Source organism: Scyliorhinus torazame, chromosome 9 (assembly GCF_047496885.1).
Source record: "Scyliorhinus torazame isolate Kashiwa2021f chromosome 9, sScyTor2.1, whole genome shotgun sequence".
NCBI lineage: Eukaryota > Metazoa > Chordata > Chondrichthyes > Carcharhiniformes > Scyliorhinidae > Scyliorhinus > Scyliorhinus torazame.
The window spans coordinates 55,331,445-55,354,577 of NC_092715.1; the positions used below are offsets into that span (position 1 = coordinate 55,331,445).

The 23,133-nt window shown below is 45.8% G+C and overlaps 1 protein-coding gene across 3 annotated transcripts in view; it reads left to right on the forward strand.

Moving 5' to 3' along the window:
• The window catches only part of erbin (erbb2 interacting protein), a 354,311-nt gene that overhangs the window by 101,477 nt on the left and 229,701 nt on the right, over positions 1–23,133 (forward strand). Inside the window, exon 1 of one of the 3 annotated variants that reach the window (XM_072515928.1) lies at positions 17,640–17,741. The exons of the other annotated variants lie outside the window; for them this stretch is intronic. The gene's annotated coding sequence lies outside the window, so the exon portion shown is untranslated. Of the gene's footprint in view, positions 1–17,639; positions 17,742–23,133 lie in introns of those variants that run through there. 3 annotated transcript variants of the gene reach the window in all.

The window sequence follows — 23,133 nt, forward strand, 5'->3', positions numbered from 1 at the left end:
CACTACCACCGTCCATAGTTAAATCGTAATTTTCGATTTTAAAAGAAATGAATCCCATTTCTTTCAGTGTTCAGTAAAAATTTCTAAAATGAATCTAAATAAATATCTGCTCAAGGACAAGAGCCGAAAGATGCAGCACAGCATTTGAAACCTGAAACCAATTTACTTGCAAGTCATTTCAAACGTGTTGTATTTTCCCCAGTGACTGTTTAACTCTTTGCCCAATATATTTCATGCCACATCTTGGATAACCCAGTGAATGCATTAAGTTATACTGAATTGCTGTTATGAATTTAATGGTGTTATAGTCACTTTGTGGTTATTCATGTTGAGAACGTAATTGGGATGTTGTTTCCAGCAAATAATTGCTCAGTATGGGCTGCGTAAAGTCATGTTGCAGTACAAGTATGTCTGCCACATCATGAGTAGCTTACCACAAACCATTGTATCCTGTTGTGCTCTGTTCACAGTGAAGATACGTATTTATGCATTGGGTGTTTTTTTTTAAATTACTGTGTATCTGTGCTCACATCAAAACCAGGTAAAGAAAGCTGTTGCAGAGCATGATATAGGGGAATAGTACAGAAGCTTGAAAAGAGAATGGAAGTTGTTTTGAGAAAAAGGTGACAATATGTTGGAAAAGAGTTAGCAGTTTGATGCAGACAGCTGCTGGACTTTCAGGCAGATGAGGTGCAACGACAAACCTGGCAAATGGCGTTTCGAGGTGGATTGAATACCATAAAAGGTCAGAATGTAGTTTGATCATTTGTGCACTGCAAACCAGTGCTTTAGATTTTTTTCCTGTATACGTGGGACTCTCTGTGGTGAGGTACTTAAAGTAAATTACACTGTACTTGAGTGGAAATTAGGATCATCCTGAACGTATGCAACTTCAAAGTGACTCGAAATTGTGCCATGGGACATTCTTACCATTTTTAAAAGGGTTATATAAATAAATGCTGTAATTGCAGAACTTGAGAACATTAGGGTAGTTGCACAGAAGAAAACATTCTAATTAGTTAAGCCGTGACATTTTGTGGGGAGGCGGTGACATAGTGGTATTGTCACTGGACTAATAACTCCGAGTAATGCTCTGGGTTCTGCATTTCAATCCCACCAGGGCAGATGGTAAAATTTGAATTCAATAGAAATCTTGAATTAAAAGTCTTAACGATTACCATGAAACCATTGCCAATTGTCGTAAAAACCCACTAATGTCCTTCAGGGAAGGAAATCTGCTGTCCTTCTCCGGTCTGGCCGACATGCGAGTCTGGACCCACACAACGATGCAATTGACTCTTAACTGCCCCCCCCATTGAACTGGCCTAGCAAACTGCTCGGTTCAAGGGCAATTAGGGATGGGCCATAAATACTGGCCCAACCAGTGACGTCCACATCTCAAGGACGAATAAAAGAAGATTCCTGACTTTTTATTAATGGATTCATGTAATATTTTTCCTTGGTTACTGTAATATTTTTCCTTGGGTACTGCAGAATTATGCTGTCAGAATCCAAGGTTTGCATAGGTGCGTGCCAAGATTCTTATAATTTAGAATTTGTTACGCTTCTGCGGAATAATAGCTCAATGAATTTAATCGGTCTGAAGCGTTTGTTTATTTATATATGCTTGTTTAGTTCCTGTGCAAGATGAATGACAAGTGAAAGGACCAACCATGACCAAAAAATAATACTCTTGCTCCTTCTTTGACTCTCTCCGATCAATATATTTACTCTGGCCTCCTGCTGCATTTCAAAATGTTCCAGCACAGTGCTCCATGCATTTATATATCTCTCGATGCCCTCTGCAACCATGAAACACTTGAGATTAGATAACTGACATGACAATTTTGAAGGCAGTAATTTCTGCATAAATTGACTACTGCGCTCAAAGACGCAAGGTCTCCAGATTGAATTTGGAAATTTTAAATTATTTTCCTTTCTACCTCGATGCGCCACCCCCCACCCCGTGACTGTAAGTCACCTTAAAGATATTATGTCAGCCGTGGCTCGGTTGGTAGTGCACTCGCTTCCATGTCGCAAGGTTTTGGTTTCTAGTCCCACTCCATGGCTTGAGCGCAAAGGCTGATTCTCCAATGAAGTCCTGAGGGAGCAGATGAGCCCTTAAACTGAGGCCCTTCTACCTGCTTGGGTGGATGTAAAAGATGCCAAGGCACTATTTTTAAGAAGTCCAATCGAGTTGTCCGTGGGGATCGGGTAAATATTGTTCCCTCAGTCTGCATTACGTTACCTGATCATCAGTACATTGCTGTTTTGGGAGTTTGTTGAGCACAAATTAACTACTGCATTTCCTACATTACAATAGTGATGACATATTTGAAAATACTTTGGGCAGCACAGTGGTTAGCACTGCTGCCTCACAGCGCCAGGGACAGAGATTCAATTCCGGCTTTGGGTAACTGTCTGTGTGGAGCTTGCACGTTCTCCCCGTGTCTGTGTGGGTTTCCTCCGGGTGCTCCCGTTTCCTCCCACAGTCCAAAGATGTGCAGGTTAGTTGGATTGGCCATGAGAAATTGCCGGTAGGTGGGGTTACGGGGATAGGATGGGGGATTGGGCCTAGATAGGGTCTTCTTTCCGAGGGTCGGTGCAGACCCGATGGGCCGAGGTCGCCTTATGCACAGCAGGGATTCTATTCTATGATAAAATAAGGAATTCTTACTAAAGTGCTTTGAGACTTCCAGGGGTCATGCAAAGCACTATATAAATGAAAGTCTCTTAATTTTTAATTACCAGGACCGAAGTACATCCACCTGCATAGCTTTGCCTGATTCTGACCTTCCTTAAACTCATCTACTGCTGAAATTCTCATTTATGCCTTTGTTATGTTCAAGGTTTAATTATTCCAGCGCTTCCCTTACTGGCCTCCCATCTTCTCTTTCAACCTGAGCCCATCCAAAAATTTGTTGTGTGTTGAATCCAACTTGCCGCTGGTCCTGTTCACCTGTCACCCTATGCTGGCTGACTGACATTGGCTCTTGACCTGGAAATACATCAATTTTAAAATTCTCATCCTGGTTTTCGAATCCTTCCATGGCTTTGCCCCTCCCTCTGTGCAACTTTCACCTCTTATGCAGCTTCCGTTTTAATCGCTCCACCACGGGCAGCTGTGTTTTCAGCTGCCTAGGCTCTTTAGGGGCTGGTTTAGCACAGGGCTAAATAGCTGGCTTTTAAAGCAGACCAAGGCAGGCCAGCAACACAGTTCAATTCCCGTATCAGCCTCCCCGAACAGGCGCCGGAATGTGGCAACTAGGGTCTTTTCACAGTAACTTCATTTGAAGCCTACTTGTGACAATAAGCGATTTTCTTTTCTTTTCATTTAATTTACGCTCTGGATTCTCTCCTTAAGCTTGCCACCTCTCTCTCCTGCTTTTAAGCCTCTCCTTTAAAACTTGCACCTTTGACCAAACTTTTGGTTAGCTGTTCAAATGCCTCCTCCTGGGGTTCAAAGCCAAATTCTGTTTTTAATGCTCCTGTGATGGGACATTTTACTGCCTTAAAAGGGCTGCATAAATACAACGTGTTCCTTTTGTTGTTATCCGTACCTTATTTTAAAAACTACCATCCCTCTAATAACGGCACAGTGGTTAGCATTGCTGCCTCACAGCTCAAGAATCCCAGGTTCAATTCTGACCTCGGGTCACTGTTTGTGTGGAGTTTGTACTTTCTCCCCGTGTCAGTGTGGGTTTCCTCCGGGTGCTCTGGTTTCCTCCCACAGTCCAAAGATGTGCAAGTTAGGGGGATTTGCCATGATGAAATGAAATGAAATGAAAATCGCTTATTGCCACAAGTAGGCTTCAAATGAAGTTACTGTGAAAAGCCCCCAGTCGCCACATTCCGGCACCTGTCCGGGGAGGCTGGTACGGGAATTGAACCGTGCTGCTGGCCTGCCTAGGTCTGCTTTAAAAGCCAGCGATTTAGCCCTGTGCTAAACCAGCCCGTTCCTGTGCTAAACCAGCCCCTTAGTGCCCCATGGTGTCCAAAAGGTTGGGTTACGGGGATAGGGTGGAGGTGTGGGCTTAAGTAGGGTGATCTTTCCAAGAGCCGGTGCAGACTCAATGGGCCGAATGGCCTCCTGCACTGTAAATTCCATGAAGTGTTACTGAGCCAGTATCAGCTCCATTGTCAGTGTACTTCAGAGCAGCTTGGTCATTTAAAAAAAGAAAGTGCAAAATAATGAATTTCATGCCCATGTGCACTCCATATGTTTGACTTTAAATATTTTCTGCTGTTCCTTAGCTTTTGAACTTCCTCTTCAGTAGAGAAACTTGGTCTGACAATCCCATGTAAGTGCACTCTTATGCTGTGACTAATTTGAACACTCTTCTTTGCAGCCTAGACGGAGTTTTGCCATTGTTCATTTTTTTTCTTGATGCTCGGCCAAATTCTAGCCTAGTTGGCTAAGTTGTCATCAATTATGTCTGCTGCTTTGTCTTCAGCAGCTGTTCATGTGAAACCTAGTGTTTTGGGACAGTCATGTAGGCTGTCTGCTGGCCAAATCCACCAATAGTCACTTGACGATATTCCAGTAATTCTTCTTTTATCTGACAAGCGACAAGAGCATTTGTCATCCTTCCAAATCCGTGTTTGCCTCATCTTGTGTTTTTGTACTCTGTAAAATGTGCTTGTGGATTTTTTCTCATTACTAGTTCAAGATTGAATGATTCTGATATTAGGTGTTTTGTACTTGGTCCAATTTTCGTCCTCCCCTGAAGGCACAAACTCCTGCAGGGATATGAATGCTCGCACCAGATTCTTCATCTGTCAACATTTTTAACCTCATTGTCTCCTTTATCTTCAAGAGGAACTCTCATATCTCTATTGCCGAAATTACATTCAAAAATAAGTCTTCAATTATGTAACATGCTCTTCTTTGCCGTCCCCCACGACCACTGCCTCCATAACAACTCTTGATTCTCATAGCATGTCCTCCTTGCACTTATCTGTTCCCAAAGAGTAGGATGCTTTTTGAGCATTCCCTTGTTCTTAGATGAAGCATTAGAACATTGTCAGAAATAGAAATGGGCATACATAGAAATAGAAATACAGGAAATATCCAGGTCTGACAACATGGGAAAATATAGGTGATTTTCATTGTGTGAGCATTGTCAGTCAGCAAGTTATTTTTAAGGTTTTCTGATATGTGGCCACGTGATGGTGCTCTCTGTCATTCCCCTTTCATGAATTTTTCAATAGTATTTTGATTGAAAGAAGGGGTTTGCCTTTAAATGGCGTCTTCCTCCTCCCTGAGCCTCTGTATCCCAACTTATTTATTTTGCATGGGATGGTAACCTTGGACCATCCTTGCTCCTGCAAGCTACAACTCTATCTGAACTATTTCCTGTTTTACCTGGTCTAGACGCTGTATTTGTTAATTTAATTTGTTAATTTGTACAATGCTGCTTCAACCTTTCACCTCTGATCTCAACTTTGAAGGAATTATTTTTATTGATTCTTAGCTGTTTCGACTGTAAATCTTCCTCTATTTTGTCCATTCTGCCAACAAAAATGTGCAAGTTCCTTGCCCTGCATTTGGTGTGTTTTTTGCTTCGCGACGCTTTGCATTTTGTTGCAAGTTGAAATACCGTATTGTTGAGTAACAGCATGGGCAGCCAATGATTGCTTGAGGGCTGATTTCCATATAGGCTTCGGCTGTTTACCACTTGAACATTATATTGCTCCCTGGTGAGCCATGACACAGACGTTTATAATTAACACTGAAACTGAAGATCATCTGAGGTACTTCTCTCTACTGTTCTCACAGTGCTCTTCCCCGATGAACTCCCAAGATTAAAGGTTCTGGGAAACTTCAGGCAATTTCACAATCATTGCTTCTCTTCTGTTTAAGTGTTTCCATCATTATTATGAAAATTTGCATTTAAGAAATGTCACTTAATATATCAAATTACAACATTTGTATAAACTGAATGAGTTTGGTAAATGCTCAAACTTGCTTTAATTCCATTTGTGTGTGAGACACAGTGGAAACTTGTTCTTGAGTTACCATTTCCTTTTAATACCTCGAGGCCCATTTGCCTATTCGTATTGTCTGTCAGATTATTCTTGTGTAAAAATAACAAACTTGCTGCAATCATTACCTTTCTCTGAGAACACAAGAAATAGGAGCAGGGGTAGACTACACTGCCCATTGAGCCTGTTGTGTCATTCAATACCATCATGACTGATCTTAGATTTCAGTCCCACTTTCTTGCCTATCCCTTGATTCCCTGAGACACCAAATATCTGCCTATCCAGCCTTGGACATATTCAATGCTGGATCATCCACAAACCTCTGGGCAGAGAATTCCAAAGATTCACAACCTTTTTAGTGAAGTAATTTATCTTCATTGCAGTCCTAAATGATCTATCCCTTAGCCTGAGACTGTACCCATAGAGTCCTAGCTTCCCAGACCAGCAGAAACAATCCCATAGCATCCACCCTGTCAAGCCCCTTTAGAATCTTGTATGTTTCAGTGAGATTGCCTCTCATCATTCTAAACTCGAGAGATTATCAACCCACTTTACTCAATGTTGCATCATAGGACAGACCCTGTGATCCCAGGGACCAATTTAGCAAGACTTCACCGTACCTTCTCCAATGCAAGTCTAACGTTTCTTAAATGTGGAGAACGAACCGCGCAGTATTTCAGATGTGGTCTCAACAAAGCCCCGCACAAATATAGCAGGTCTTATTTATTCTTGTGCTCCAATCCCCTTGCAATAAAGACCAACATGAAATTTCCCTTTCTAATTGCTTGCTGCACCTGCATGCTAACTGTGTTCCTTGCATGAGCGCATACTGGTCTCTTGGAACATCAACACCTACAAGTTTCTCACCTTTTAAAACAATACTCTACTTTTCTTCCAATCAAATTAATAACTTCACACTTCCTTGTAGTTTACCCCATCTGCCATCTTGTTACCCAATCGCTTAACCTGTCTTCCCCACAGTTTACCTTTTGGGCCTAGATTTGTATCATCAGAAAACATAGATACAAAAACTCTCCATCTCTTCATCAAAGTCTTTTAATTAGAATCATAAAATTTACAGTGCCGAAGGAGGCCATTCGGCCCATCGAGTGCACCGGCTCTTGGCAAGAACACCCTACTTAAGCCCACACCTCCACCTACCCCAGTAACCCCACCTAACCTTGTTGGACACTAAGGGCAATTTATCATGGTCATCCAATTAGCCTGCACATCTTTGGACTGTGGGAGGAAACCGGAGCACCCGGAGGAAACCCATGCAGACTCATCACAGACAGTGACCCAAGCTGGGAATCGAACCTGGGCCCTTGGAGCTCTGAAGCAACTGTGCTAACCACTGTGCTACCATGCTACCCACAAATATAGATTGTAAATAGCTGAGGTCCCAGTACTGATCCGTGCAGCATTCCACTATTCACTGACTGCAAACTTAAAAATGCCCTGTTTATGCCTGCTCTGTTTCCTGTCTATAAATCAGTTCTCTATCCATGCTTATATATTCCCCTAACTCCATGAGGCCTTATTTTGCCTATTAACCTTTTTGTGTGGCATTTTATCAAATGCTTTTTGAAAATGCAAGTATACTACATCTACTGGTTCCCCAGATCTACCCTATCAGTGACATCTCATAAAACACTAATAAATTTGTTGAATAGAATATATCTTTAAAACAATTTTGACTTCTAACCATACTATGCTTTTCTAAGCACTTTGTTAATTGTAGATTCCAGCATTTTCCTAATTACTAATGTTAGGCTATCTGGCCTGTAGTTCACCATTTTCTCCCTTCCTCCTTTTTTGCAAAGTGGTGAACGTTTATTTGCCAACGTCCAATCTAATTGGATTGTTCCCAACTCTAATGAATTTTGGAAAATCCTAGCTAGCGCATTCACCATCTCTGCAGCCACCTCTTTTAGAACCCTAGGGTATAGGCCATCAGATCCCAGGGATTTTGTCAGATTTTAGTACATTATGTTTCTCCAATACTTTTTCTCTGATATTACTTTCCTTAATTTTCTCAGTTTTTAAAGCCCCTAGGTTGCTGTCAATTTCTGATATGGAACTTGTCCTCTACTGTGAAGACAGGCACACAATATTTGTTCAATGCCTCTGCCAATTCCTCATTCCCCATGATAATCTCCCCTGTCTGCTTCAAAGCAGCCAATGTCTACTTGACTCTCTTTTTGAATGCAATTGAATGCCTATAATTTGTTTTTTACATTTCTGGCTAGTTTGCTCTCATTCTACTTTTTCCCGTTTTATGAACTTGGTGACCCTTTGCTGGTTTCTAAACCACTTCCAATCCACAGACCTACTATTTTTTGCGACGTTATAAGCTTCTTCTTTTAAACCTAATGCTATCATTAACTTCCTGAGTGAGCCATGGATGGGTCTTTCTTTTGAGTTTTTATTTTACAATGTAATGCATTTTTTGTTAAAGGTTTTAAATTGTTTCTTCAAATGTCTCCCACTGTTAATTTACCTTTATACCCTTCAGTCTATTCTCCCAATTAACCTTGACCAGTTTTCCCCTCACCCCTATGTAATTGGCTTTGTTCAAGTTTAAAATTCTTATTTGTGATTGGAGTGTCTCACTTTAAAACTTAACATGGAATTCACTGGCATTATGATCACTATTTCCAAGTGGATCTTTTGCTCTGACATTGTGAATTAACCTCGCAACATTACACACTACTTGATCTAAAATAGTTTTAACTCAAGTTAGTTCCCGGGATAAAGGGGATAGGGTGTAAGTGTGGGGCTTAAGTAGTGTGCTCTTTCCAACGGCTGGTGCAGACTTGATGGGCTCCTTCTGCACTGTAAATTCTATGATTCCACATGGTATTGTTCCAAAGAACTGCCACAAAAACCCATCTCGATCCTTTATCACTAATATCCTTAAGTCATCTTTCTGAATGCCTTTCCAAAATACTGTACCCTGGAATATTTGTTTCCCAACCTTGATCACCTTGTAGCCATTTTTCTGTAACAGCGATTAGATCTAAATCATTTACATCTATTTGTTGCACTTGTTATCCATCTTATTTCAGATGCTTTGTGAATTCCGATAAGAACGTTCGATAAGGTACTGCACAAAGGTTACTTAAGACTAGAGTCCATGCTGTTGGGCATAGTATATTAGCATGGATAGAGAATTGGTTAACTGATAGAAGACAGAGTTGGGATAAGAGGAGCATTATCAGGATGGCAACCTGTAACTAGTGGAGTGCCACAGGGGTCTCTGCTGGGGCCACAATTATTCACAATACATATCAATGATTTGGACAAGGGAAGTGAATGCACTATTGCCAAGTTTTCAGATGACACAAAATAGGTGGGAAGACAAATGGTGAAGTTGACAACACTACAGAGGGATAAAGACAGGTGAATGGGCAAAAACTTGGCAGATGGAATATAATGTACGAAAATGTGAAGGTATTCACTTTGGTAAGAAGAATAAAGGAGCTGAATATTATTTAAATAGAGAAAGACGGCAGAAAACTGCAACACAGGAATTTGGGGGTCCTTGTGTATAAATCACAAAATGCTAGCATGCAGGTTCAGTAGATAATTGGGAAGGCAAATGGTGTGTTGCACTTTATTTCAATGGGAATGGAGTATAACAATAGGGAAGTCCTGCTAAAACTATAGAAGGCACCAGTTGGACCACACCTTGAATACTGTGAACAGTTTTGGTCCCCTTGTCTAAGGAAAAATATACAGGCATTGGAGGCAGCCCAGAGCGGTTCACTTGATTGATCCTGGATATGAAGGGATTTTCTGAAGAGGAGAGGTTGAGTTGATTGGGCCTGAATTCATTGGAGTTCAGATGAATGAGAGGTGACCCCTTGTTAAGACAAATAGGATTCTCAGGGTAGATGCTGAGGGGATGCTTCCTCTTGTGGAAGAACCGAGGACCAGAGGTACATAATCAAAGAGTAGGAAGTGCCCATTTAAGACCGAGATGAAAAAGCTTCTATTCCTTGCAGCGACTTTATTCATTGTACTATTTTTGTCAAACTTGTTCTGTCCCTTCCTGTCTCACTCACCCTGATTGACTTTAACCACATCACTGTACTGTTTCAATGTCTTGACCTTTCACTGTTTGGATTTCTAATTTCTTTATGTCTCCACCCACCCCCCCCATTTCTTAGTTTGAAGTCCTGTCCCCAGGCAGGCCTAGTTATACAGGACTGGTCCTGGCCTGGTTTAGGTGAAGCCCATTTCCACGGAATAGCTCGCTCTTTCCTGAGTACTGATGCCAGTTCCCCAAGAATTGAAACCCATTCTCCCCACACGACTCTTTGAGCTACAAGTCTATTTTCCTAATCTGTTGGATCCTACACCAATTGGCGTGAGGCTCCGCTAACAGCTGAGATGATTATCTCTGATGGTCTGTGTTTTAATTTGGCCCCTAACTCTTCGTATTTTCTTAGGTAGAACCAGGGTCATTGGTTCCCTCTTAGACCACAACTGGATCCTCTCCCTCTCACCCCAGGCTCCTCTCCCTCCCACCCCGGGCTCCTCTCCCTCCCACCCCGGGCTCCTCTCCCTCCCACCCCGGGCTCCTCTCCCTCCCACCCCGGGCTCCTCTCCCTCCCACCCCGGGCTCCTCTCCCTCCCACCCCGGGCTCCTCTCCCTCCCACCCCGGGCTCCTCTCCCTCCCACCCCGGGCTCCTCTCCCTCCCACCCCGGGCTCCTCTCCCTCCCACCCCGGGCTCCTCTCCCTCCCACCCCGGGCTCCTCTCCCTCCCACCCCGGGCTCCTCTCCCTCCCACCCCGGGCTCCTCTCCCTCCCACCCCGGGCTCCTCTCCCTCCCACCCCGGGCTCCTCTCCCTCCCACCCCGGGCTCCTCTCCCTCCCACCCCGGGCTCCTCTCCCTCCCACCCCGGGCTCCTCTCCCTCCCACCCCGGGCTCCTCTCCCTCCCACCCCGGGCTCCTCTCCCTCCCACCCCGGGCTCCTCTCCCTCCCACCCCGGGCTCCTCTCCCTCCCACCCCGGGCTCCTCTCCCTCCCACCCCGGGCTCCTCTCCCTCCCACCCCGGGCTCCTCTCCCTCCCACCCCGGGCTCCTCTCCCTCCCACCCCGGGCTCCTCTCCCTCCCACCCCGGGCTCCTCTCCCTCCCACCCCGGGCTCCTCTCCCTCCCACCCCGGGCTCCTCTCCCTCCCACCCCGGGCTCCTCTCCCTCCCACCCCGGGCTCCTCTCCCTCCCACCCCGGGCTCCTCTCCCTCCCACCCCGGGCTCCTCTCCCTCCCACCCCGGGCTCCTCTCCCTCCCACCCCGGGCTCCTCTCCCTCCCACCCCGGGCTCCTCTCCCTCCCACCCCGGGCTCCTCTCCCTCCCACCCCGGGCTCCTCTCCCTCCCACCCCGGGCTCCTCTCCCTCCCACCCCGGGCTCCTCTCCCTCCCACCCCGGGCTCCTCTCCCTCCCACCCCGGGCTCCTCTCCCTCCCACCCCGGGCTCCTCTCCCTCCCACCCCGGGCTCCTCTCCCTCCCACCCCGGGCTCCTCTCCCTCCCACCCCGGGCTCCTCTCCCTCCCACCCCGGGCTCCTCTCCCTCCCACCCCGGGCTCCTCTCCCTCCCACCCCGGGCTCCTCTCCCTCCCACCCCGGGCTCCTCTCCCTCCCACCCCGGGCTCCTCTCCCTCCCACCCCGGGCTCCTCTCCCTCCCACCCCGGGCTCCTCTCCCTCCCACCCCGGGCTCCTCTCCCTCCCACCCCGGGCTCCTCTCCCTCCCACCCCGGGCTCCTCTCCCTCCCACCCCGGGCTCCTCTCCCTCCCACCCCGGGCTCCTCTCCCTCCCACCCCGGGCTCCTCTCCCTCCCACCCCGGGCTCCTCTCCCTCCCACCCCGGGCTCCTCTCCCTCCCACCCCGGGCTCCTCTCCCTCCCACCCCGGGCTCCTCTCCCTCCCACCCCGGGCTCCTCTCCCTCCCACCCCGGGCTCCTCTCCCTCCCACCCCGGGCTCCTCTCCCTCCCACCCCGGGCTCCTCTCCCTCCCACCCCGGGCTCCTCTCCCTCCCACCCCGGGCTCCTCTCCCTCCCACCCCGGGCTCCTCTCCCTCCCACCCCGGGCTCCTCTCCCTCCCACCCCGGGCTCCTCTCCCTCCCACCCCGGGCTCCTCTCCCTCCCACCCCGGGCTCCTCTCCCTCCCACCCCGGGCTCCTCTCCCTCCCACCCCGGGCTCCTCTCCCTCCCACCCCGGGCTCCTCTCCCTCCCACCCCGGGCTCCTCTCCCTCCCACCCCGGGCTCCTCTCCCTCCCACCCCGGGCTCCTCTCCCTCCCACCCCGGGCTCCTCTCCCTCCCACCCCGGGCTCCTCTCCCTCCCACCCCGGGCTCCTCTCCCTCCCACCCCGGGCTCTTCTCCCTCCCACCCCGGGCTCTTCTCCCTCCCACCCCGGGCTCTTCTCCCTCCCACCCCGGGCTCTTCTCCCTCCCACCCCGGGCTCTTCTCCCTCCCACCCCGGGCTCTTCTCCCTCCCACCCCGGGCTCTTCTCCCTCCCACCCCGGGCTCTTCTCCCTCCCACCCCGGGCTCTTCTCCCTCCCACCCCGGGCTCTTCTCCCTCCCACCCCGGGCTCTTCTCCCTCCCACCCCGGGCTCTTCTCCCTCCCACCCCGGGCTCTTCTCCCTCCCACCCCGGGCTCCTCTCCCTCCCACCCCGGGCTCCTCTCCAGCCTTTCTCAGAAAGACTTTGGTTAAAAATTAAAAAAATAAAAATTTAGAGTACCCAATTCATTTTTTCCAATTAAGGGACAATTTAGTGTGGCCAATCCACCTACCCTGCACATATTTCGCTTGTGGGGGTGAAACCCACGCAAACACAGGGAGAATGTGCAAACTCCACACGGACATTGACCCAGGGCCGGGATTGAACCAGGGACTTCGGCGCCGTAAGGCAGCAATGCTAACCACTGCACCACCGTGCTGCCCCGACTTTGGCAAGATTGATGAGTACATACATTATTTTGAGATGGCAGAAATTCTTAGCTTCCAGTGTCAGCTGAAAAACTGTTGCAACAGAAGTGATGATGCCACAGATGATTCTGAGCAAATGCTACACATTTCGAGCTTTTCACACCAGATGAAGTCATGGGTAACACTACTGGCTGGTCAGCTGAGTTTGATGGGTTAAGTTGTCTGTTTATAGTTTAGAAAGGCAAAAAGCTGTGTCTTTTGTGTGGGAATACTTGCTAACCATCGTTTGGTGCAAGTGTGTCGTGTCTCACTTGAGAGTCAATCACAGGGACATTTTGGCATGCAGAAGTTTAACTTGGATCAGTTCACCGCCAAGTTTAAGGAGGCTGCATAGAAGTGAATATGGGAGGAATTTAATCTAAAAGTGCCATTTTTGGTTCTGTTTGTTAATTTGGGTTGAAAGAAAATTAAATTATTGAGTGTAAAACGATAGAAAACTAATATCACATTTACATGCCCTTTGAAATACCCTATTTTACTACTGTGCCTAACTGATTAACTTGGTGAGTACGGCAAAAGAGCTTCAAAGAGCTAATGTATGTAAATTAATAGAACACTTGATCTTGCATCAATAGTTTTGTACAGTGCAACAGGAAGTATGCGTTTGCTGCCTGGAGCGTTGACGCTTGTCCGCTGGAACCAGTACAGCTCACAGAATTTGACTAAGCGAATTTTCTACGCAGTCGTTTTAATTTGTTTCAAGCTTTAACTTGTGGAAAATATCGCAATCAGAACCTTGTTTTGTACGTAGCTGATGAATAAAGATGTTTGAAATTGCCTTGAGCAGACTATCTCTTCGCCAAGCTTAATTTTAGGAAATTGTGCTAATGACGTGCCTGCACCTGAAAGGTTGGCCCCCAGCTCTGCGGCCCATTATCACTGACTGGCCTGCCGAATGTTTGCAGCATTTTCTGTTTTCTTTGCTTTCCAAAATCTGCAGATTCCATACATCCACCCCCCCCCCCCCCCCCCCCCCACACACACACACAATTAAGGGGCAATTAATTTAGCTTGGCCAATTCACCTACCCTGCACATCTTTGGTTTGTGGGAGACCCATGCAAACACAGGGAGAATGTGCAAACTCCACACGGACAGTGACCCGGGACCTAAATCAAACCCGGGTCCTCAGCACTGTGCGGCAGCAGTGCTAACCACTGCACCACCGTGCCACCCTTAACATATGCAGTTGTTTTGTTTGTCTTTTGATCAGGAATTGTTTCTGTTAACTATGGAAAATGGGGTTCTTAAAAAGAAAACACTATTTTCAATTTACCCAGCTTCAAAGTCTTACGATATCGCACCAAAGAATTGAAAGATCTGAGATACTGTCTGCACATGTGTATGTAGCAGGAGGAAAATTAATTTGTCCTTGCCAATGCAAGCAACACTTTTCTATCACTTGACTGGATTCTCTCTTTAAAGTCATGCTTCAGTGTATTGTTTTTCAATCATCTTTTAGTATCTAAGCCCTACTTTTTGCATCAAATATGCAATTAGCAATACAATTTTTGTTTATTGCCTAGATATGCAAATGTTAAATAGTATCATCACATGCCCATTTCCTTATTTTTGTTGCCCCCCCCCCCCTTTGCTGTCCTGAATGTGATGAATCCTATCAAAGTATAGTTTCGAGGATTTTAACAGCTCGCTTGTATCTCAGCCAAATAGTGCTTGTAATTTTGGCATGTCGGAGAAAGTCAAGAATACCGAACATCAGAGTGGGGCCACTTTGTTTTCAATAGTAGCTCCTGCTTTTCATGGAAAGAAACTAGATTCCATTAGAGGCATTAGCATGGTCAGTTCACTTCTATTCTTCTATTCACTGTGGCAATTGTGATTCCAAGTTAATATTGATAGATTCATAGACTAGAACCCCACGTGGGGTCTTGTTGGCTCAGTTACCTACCACATGCTGAATTTACCAATTTAAGCCATTAGGAAACCTGGTTTCCCTGTAGCAAACTAGACCTAGTAATCCATTGCTACTTCTCTTTTCGAACAAACCAGTTTCTGCCTTAGGTTATCTGTGGAAAAGCATATTCTCAAATTCCTGCGAAATACCTTTTATGATGGAAAACACTGAACTTCAAAGCTCTGTGCTCTAGGCGGGAAGAATGAGAGTTTGTCCCTATTGTTTCCCCACACATGAATTTGCAAGTCATAGTAAAGGTGTCAGAGAGGCAAAGACCAGCAACTGAAAGGATAGAAAAATAATTTCACCTTATTCGTCCTGGTCAGTGCTTTCCAAGTGGCACCAAGTCAAATCACAAGAAGTCTATTGACATCGTAACATATTGTGTGCATGTCATCATGGCTGGGAAGCTGTCAACTGAAAATCTAAGGCTGGTTGAATTAGTTTGTATTTACAACAAGAAAAATGCTGTCATAATCTTCTCTTTGTATAGCTCTTAAAATGTTACGTTTTTGTGCAGTTAGACTCCATTAATCCTTTTTGGCTTTAGGGGCTTAAATACCCTAATTACTTGAAAATGTAATAAGAACATGCCTTGGACAAGAAACAACACAGTTATACAGAAGGTCAAAGACAGATGACTGGGATGGTTTGATCGTGCTTCAATGTAAACAATTTCATGGCCCTGCACAGAGAGGAATGTAGAACAAGAAGCCAAGGAAGACCAAAAAAAAATGACTCGTCACAGAAAGGGATCCAGATGATTGAAGCAGTCAGACTAGTTCAGAGCTGATCACAGTGAAGTGAAGTAACTGCACCTCATCACGACTGCTGAGGTGATGGAATGGAATTTAGTAATAGAAGTAGACTGATGAGCGTCATTACACCACAGAAGAAGGACCCTCCAGGCAAAATGAATAGCGACGTGATTCCGGTGTGGGTATTTACAACCTGCAAGGCAAAGTTTGGGCTAGCCTTTGATTTTATTTGGCAAATTAATGCTGGAAATGCACAGCTTCCATGTTAGCATAGCTGGTTTATCTGGTAAGGAGCTGTTGCATGTGCAGCAACAAATCCTACATTTGAACTTTGGAGATACTTCAGTTGGTTGTTAATTAATCCTAGATGTGGCATTGTTGTGAGTTCTACAAATGATCTTGGTGTTGCAGGAGGAAATTAACAAGGGTCCCTACTATTTCTATAGATAATTGTGCAGACAGGACGAGCAAAACGCTCTGATTAGATATTCTGGTAGCATTCATTGTGAAGGCGGTACATAAATAATGGCCAGTTTGCCAAAAACTTGAACGGTGTGCGATGAAATGTGGCTGAATAAGAGGTCAACGCTTTGAGGATGGGGATGGTGGGGTGTGGCCAAGAAATGTCATGTAGCATGTAAATGAATTATCTTTGGAGCATACTCGATTATAAGCATTTAAAAACTCTGATAGCATTTTTATACGTCTTTCAGCATCTTCGTTTCTAAAGTTGCCTTTGAGACTTGGGGTTAAAAGAAGTTTTCTGATTTTTATTTGAAAGATATTAAATTCAAATGTTTTTCTTTCTTTCTGCAAATGAGAAAAGATTAATGCAAGGGTTAAAGAAGCAGAATATTTAGAATAACAAAATTATTGGACAAAATTATTTTTGAGTTGCATACATAATGTTACAATTTGTCAACAGCTAAAGTTACTGCTATCTAATCATTTACTCCTGACTTTTAACACTTGTAGATTGGAATACTTTCACATCTGAGATCGTGGAGAATAATTATGTACATCAAGAGCTTGTTGTACATTTAATCTATTACCCAGATCCAAAAATCAATGCTACGCTTATGTTTTAGTTTTTATAATTAATTACATTTAATTTTGGAAGTAGCATTTCCTTCATTTGCTTAAATGAGAAGTAATTTTCAATGGTCTTCACTGTAAATTGCTGTTTTCTATCAGATTGAAAGGGACTAGATGTACTGGGTTGCAGATCGTGCAGGGTACCTTCATAGTGTGTGAAATGCTTGGAATATTGTTTGTGGCAAGTCAACTGCAATTTATCTAATTGTTACTCCACAGAGGTTTGAGAGTGTGAGCTGTACTTCACTCTTGGTTAAGTGGTTATGGAAAACTGTATTGTCAAGCAAAAGTTAACAAACAAATAAACCTATGCTTTACTTTAAGCAAATTACATTGAGGTGCTACGATCCCTGCAGAAACTGATGTTTGAATTCCCAGTGATCAATTTAAAGGAATTGCACGACAAGATATAAAGTTCTAAGATATTTACTGTAAAATAAAAACTAAAAGCAAAATTGACCAAACCATACTTGTAGTTTAGAATTAGTTGTCCAACAAAAGAATTAACCTTTTATTAACGCTTTAACGGTCACCAATAACCCCAGCTGCATAAATATACATCACCGGCCTTTATAGGAAACCATTCACAGCCACTCCCATCTTCCAATAGGTTCTCATCTCACCGTTTTGTTGAGTTGTAACATTGAGTGACCATTGAAAGGTGCTTCCTCGGTTTTTGGCAACATTCCAAAATGAGTACCAGCGTTAAAGCCCGCTCCAGGAATTTCTCCTACCAGTTTCACGAGGAGAAATGTTCCAGTGTCTTCAGATTGCTATGGGATGAGTCTCCACAGCCAGAGACCATCCTCCCTTTGATTTGATTTGATTTATTATTGTCACACGTATTAGTGTAGAGTGAAAAGTATTGTTTCTTGCAGCCTATACAGACAATGCATACCATACATAGGGAAGGAAGGAGAGACTGCAGAATATAATGTTACAGTTACAGCAAGGTGTAGAGAAAAGATCAACTTAATACGAGGTATGTCCATTCAAAAGTCTGATGGCAGTAGGGAAGAAGCTGTTCTTGAGTCGGTTGGTACGTTACCTCAAACTTTGGTATCTTTTTCCTGACGGAAGAAGGTGGAAGAGAGTATGTCCGGGGTGCGTGGGGTTCTTAATTATGCTGGCTGCCTTTCTGAGGCAGCGGGAGTTATAGATAGAGTCAATGGATGGGAGGCTGGTTTGTGTGATGGACTGGGCTACATTCACAACCTTTTGTAGTCTTGGGCAGAGCAGGCTCCATACCAAGCTGTGATACAACCAGAAAGAATGCTTTCTATAGTGCACCTGTAGAAGTTGGTGAGGGTCATAGCTGACGTGCCAAATTTCCTTAGTCTTCTGAGAAAATAGAGTCGTTGGTGGGCTTTCTTAACTATAGTGTTGGCATGGGGGGACCAGGACCGGCTGTTGGTGATCTGTACACCTAAAAACATGAAGCTCTCGGCCCTTTCTACTTCGTTCCCATTGATGTAGACAGGGGCATGTTCTCCAATACGCATCCTGAAGTTGATGACAATCTCCTTCCATTTTGTTGATATTGAGGGAGAGATTATTGTCGCCGCACCAGTTCACCAGATTCTCTATCTCATTCCTGTACTCTGTCTTGCCATTGTTTGAAATTCGACCCACCACGGTGGTGTCATCAGCAAATTTGAAAATCGAATTGGAGGGGAATTTAGCCACACAGTCATAGGTGTGTAAGGAGTACAGTAGGGGGCTGAGGACACAGCCTTGTGGGGCACCAGTGTTGAGGATGATCGTGGAGAGGTGTTGTTGCCTATCTTTACTGATTTTGGCCTGTGGGTTAGAAAGTTCAGGATCCAGTCGCAGAGGGAGGAGCTGAGGCCAAGGCCACGGAGTTTGGAGATGAGTTTAGTAGGAATGATGATGTTGAAGGCTGAGCTGTAGTCGATAAATAGGGGTCTGACATAGGTGTCTTTGTTATCTAGGTGTTCCAGAGTAGAGTGCAGGGCCATGGAGATGGCGTCTGCTGTGGGCCTGTTGCAGCGGCAGGCGAACTGTAGTGGATCAAGGCAATCCGGGAGGCTGGAGTTGATTCGTGCCATGACTAACCTTTCGAAGTACATCATGATGATGGATGTCAGAGCCACTGGAAGATAGTCATTAATGCACGCTGTTTGGCTTTTCTTTGGTACAGGGATGATGGTCGTCTTCTTGAAGCAGATACGGACCTCAGATTGTTGTAAAGAGAGGTTGAAGATGTCTGCGAATACCCCCGCCAGCTGATCTGTGCAAGACCCGAGTGCTCGTCCGGGCACCCCATCCGGGCCAGTGGCTTTCCGAGGGCTGACCTTCGAGAAGGCTGCTCTGACGTCTGCAATGGTGATCTCAGATACAAGTTCATCCGAGGCTTCTGGGGTGGAGGGCTCGTTCTAGCTGACCTCTTGCTTAAAGCGGGCATAGAATGCGTTGAGCTCATCAGGGAGGGGTTCGTTGGAGCCTACGATTTTACATCCTTCATCTTGTCGCCCGTTATGTCTTGCAGACCTTGCCATAGATGGCGGGGATCCATGTGGCGAGCCTGGGACTCGAGCTTGGTCCGGTCCTGTCTTTTGGCACCTTTGATGGATTTCTTTAGATCATATCTGGCTTTCTTGTAAAGGTCGGGGTCGCCTGACTTAAACGCCTCAGACCTAGACTTTAGCAAGCAGTGGATATCCCTGTTCATCCAGAGTTCCGGTTGGGAAACACGCGGATTTGCTTCTTTGGCACACAGTCTTCTACACACTTACTAATGAAGTCAGTTACTGTAGTGGTGTACTCGTTCTGGCTGGTCGCAGAGTTTTTAAATACTGACCAGTCCACTGACTCGTGGACTCCACAAACAGTCCCGTAGGAGATCAGCCGATTCCCCAGACCAACAATGCGTGACTTTCTTTGACAGATTCTCCCATTTCAGTTTTTGCTCATAAGCCGGGAGCAGGAGCACAGCCTTGTGGTCAGATTTGCCAAAGTATGGGCAGGCAATAGAGCGGTAGGCATGTTTGATATTTGTGTAGCAGTGGTCCAGGATGTTTGGGCCTCTGGTGGAACAGGTCACGTGTTGGTGGTAACTTGGTAGTACGCTCTTGAGCGTGGCCTGATTGAAGTCCCCAGCTACAATGAACAAGGCCTCCGGATGTTTCGTTTCAATGCTATTTGTGGTGGTGAATATTCCGTCCAGTGCGATGTTCACGTGGGGTGGGATGTAAACTGCCGTAACGGAGCTCAACTCCCACGGAAGGTAGTAAGGCCGGCATTTTAGCGTCAGGTATTCTAGGTCCGGGGAGCAGAGACTCGCCAGTGTTACTACATCTAAGCACCAGGAGGTGTTGATTAGGAGGCAGACCCCACCTCCCCTTGCCTTGCCTGAGACCGCCGTACGGTCCATTCGGTGGATTGAGAAGCCCTGTGGTTGTAGGGCACAGTCCGGTGAAGCAGGAGTGAGCCATGTCTCCGTGAAACAGAGCACCCAGCAGTCCCTTAGTTCTATTTGAAAAGTGAGCCTGGCTTTAAGTTCGTCTAGCTTGTTTTCTAGAGATTGGGCATAAGCTAGGAGTAAGCTAGGCAGAGGGGCTTTGGGGCCGCGTTGTTTCATAGAATTTATTATAGAATTATCATAGAATTTACAGTGCAGAAGGAGGCCATTCGGCCCATCGAGTCTGTACCGGCTCTTGGAAAGAGCACCCTACCCAAGGTCAACACCACCACCCTATCCCCATAACCCAGTAACCCCACCCAACACTAAGGGCAATGTTGGACACGAAGGGCAATTCATCAAGGCCAATCCACCTAACCTGCACATCTTTGGACTGTGGGAGGAAACCGGAGCACCCGGAGGAAACCCACGCAGACACGAGGAGGATGTGCAGACTCCGCACAGACCGTGACCCAAGCTGGAATCGAACCTGGGACCCTGGAGCTGTGAAGCAATTGTGCTATCCACAATGCTACTGTGCTGCCCCCTCTCACCTGCAGGCCTGCACGTTTTCCACGCTTCCTGGAGTGACTGCTTCTTTTCGAGCCTGGGAGACGGTGAAAGTATGCAGTGTTAAGGGAATAGTTGTGACCAATGAGGCTATTCACTCTGGTCGATGTGTGGATGGAGGATTTGTTGCCTTGCTTGCGGTTCCTGTGTCGGTACGTCCCACTCGTGTTCTGCCTGGTATCTCGCCGCCGTCTCCACTTTGCTGACTATGCCACCTACAACCTTCTGCCTTTGTAAAGTCTCTTTCTGCCCAAATACTGAAAGCTGTTGTTAGCCCAGCAGCTCTTCATTTGTTTTTGATTGAGGATATTTTGCACCTTTCTCGCAGGAAGCTTCCACTCAGTGATCCCGTTCCCATGGTAACCAAGCCACCCAGGCTTCTTGTCAGGCTGGATTTGAAGCAGACCACATGACCCTCTTCAAACCTCCATTTTGCCTTGAAGGGTAATTATCTTCGAAAACCTCACATTCAGAACATAGGCTCAAAGAGAGGTGTCCCTTAATAGATAGCACTTAGGAGTGCTGAATAATTGCACGTGGCAGAGTTTCCATGGAGTGACGTAAGCTATTGAAAGTGATATTTCAGCTGGGAATTAAAATCAAGCAACCATTTAATTCTTGAAAACTTTGCTGTCCCTCTTCAGTGCAAGCATTAGCAGGGGTATGCTAATGATGGTGGGTTCACTGAAATGCCTTTTTCTGTCCACTGTTTGATACCTAATTCTCGGGTATGTGTGGAATAGTGGATTCGTATTCATGAGCCCCTATCACTATGCTTTCAAGAATAGCTGTGTTGGTTATGCGACTCTTAACTTGTGTGTGCGTTTTCGTTAAAATAGCAATTTTCCCTTTTCTGGCTGTTTTGTTGCAGATGTTAATCGATCTTTGTTCTGAAATTTTCAGTAGGAAGTTTGAAAGAGCAGCTTGCGTGGTCTTTTTCCTCTCCATAGAGCAGCACGGTAACATAGTGGTTAGCGCTATGACTTCACAGCGCCAGGGTCCCAGGTTCGATTCCCGGCTTGGGTCAGTGTCGGTGTGGTGTCTGCACATTCTCCATGTGGGTTTCCTCCGGGTGCTCCGGTTTCCTCCCACAAGTCCCGAAAGACATGCTTGCTCGGTGAATTGGGCATTCTGAATTCTCCCTCTGTGTACTAGAACAGAGAACATAGAACATTACAGCGCAGTACAGGCCCTTCGGCCCTCGATGTTGCGCCGACCTGTGAAACCACTCTAAAGCCCATCTACACTATTCTCTTATCGTCCATATGTCTATCCAATGACCATTTGAATGCCCTTAGTGTTGGTGAGTCCACTACTGTTGCAGGCAGGGCATTCCACGCCTTTACTACTCTTTGACGGTGCTACACTGAGTAAAGAACCTACCTCTGACATCTGTCTTATATCTATCTCCCCTCAATTTAAAGCTATGTCCCCTCATGCTAGACATCACCATCCGAGGAAAAAGGCTCTCACTGTCCACCCTATCCAATCCTCTGATCATCTTGTAACAGGCGCTGGAATGTAGCGACTCCGGGCTTTTCACCGTAACTTAATTGCAGTGTTAATGTAAGCCTACTTGTCACAGCAAAGATTATTATTGTTAGTGACAATGGTAGGAGTTGGAGCTTGATGTGTCCCAGTTTGTGGAAAATTACCCTTCATTCCAGCATTCTGTAGTTTGAGGTGCCAATTGCTGGTGATACTTTAAATTGTGCAATTTTCATTATTTTAAAATGGGTACATGAACTGCACCTTGACAAATGGATACATGAACCGCACTTTGACAAAAGAGTAAGATGAAAGCAAATTACTGTGGATGCTGGAACCTGAAACAAAAGCAGAAAATGCTGGACAATCTCAGCAGGCCTGACAGCATCTGTGGAGAGAGAAGGGAACTAATGTTTCGAGCCTTGATGACACAAAGTCATTCAGATTCAGAACGCTGGCTCCCTTCTCTACAGATACTGTCAGACTTGCTGAGATTGTCCAGCATTTTCGGTTTTTGTTTGACAAAAGACTGCTCAGATTGAGTGATAAAAATAAACTTCTCGCCTTGTTATGAAAATGTCTTTTTCACAAATGGAAAAAGGGCCTGACCTTATTACGGGGCCATGGGTTTCACAGTTTTGACTCTTCAACAGCTGATTATTGACAACTGGTGTGGCAGTACATTCTACAGGAAATGGAAACCTAATTTCTTCCTTGATCTACATCAGTAAACTCTGGTAACCAGATTTGCCCACACCTTGGCATGAGAAAAATTACAAGTTTGAGTGTTGCTCAACATGTCATATGATCTGAAGCAAACATTTTAATTACTGCTGCTCCAAAATCTTTCAACATTTTAAAATGATCTTTTAAAATGTAACATGTAATCAATTTT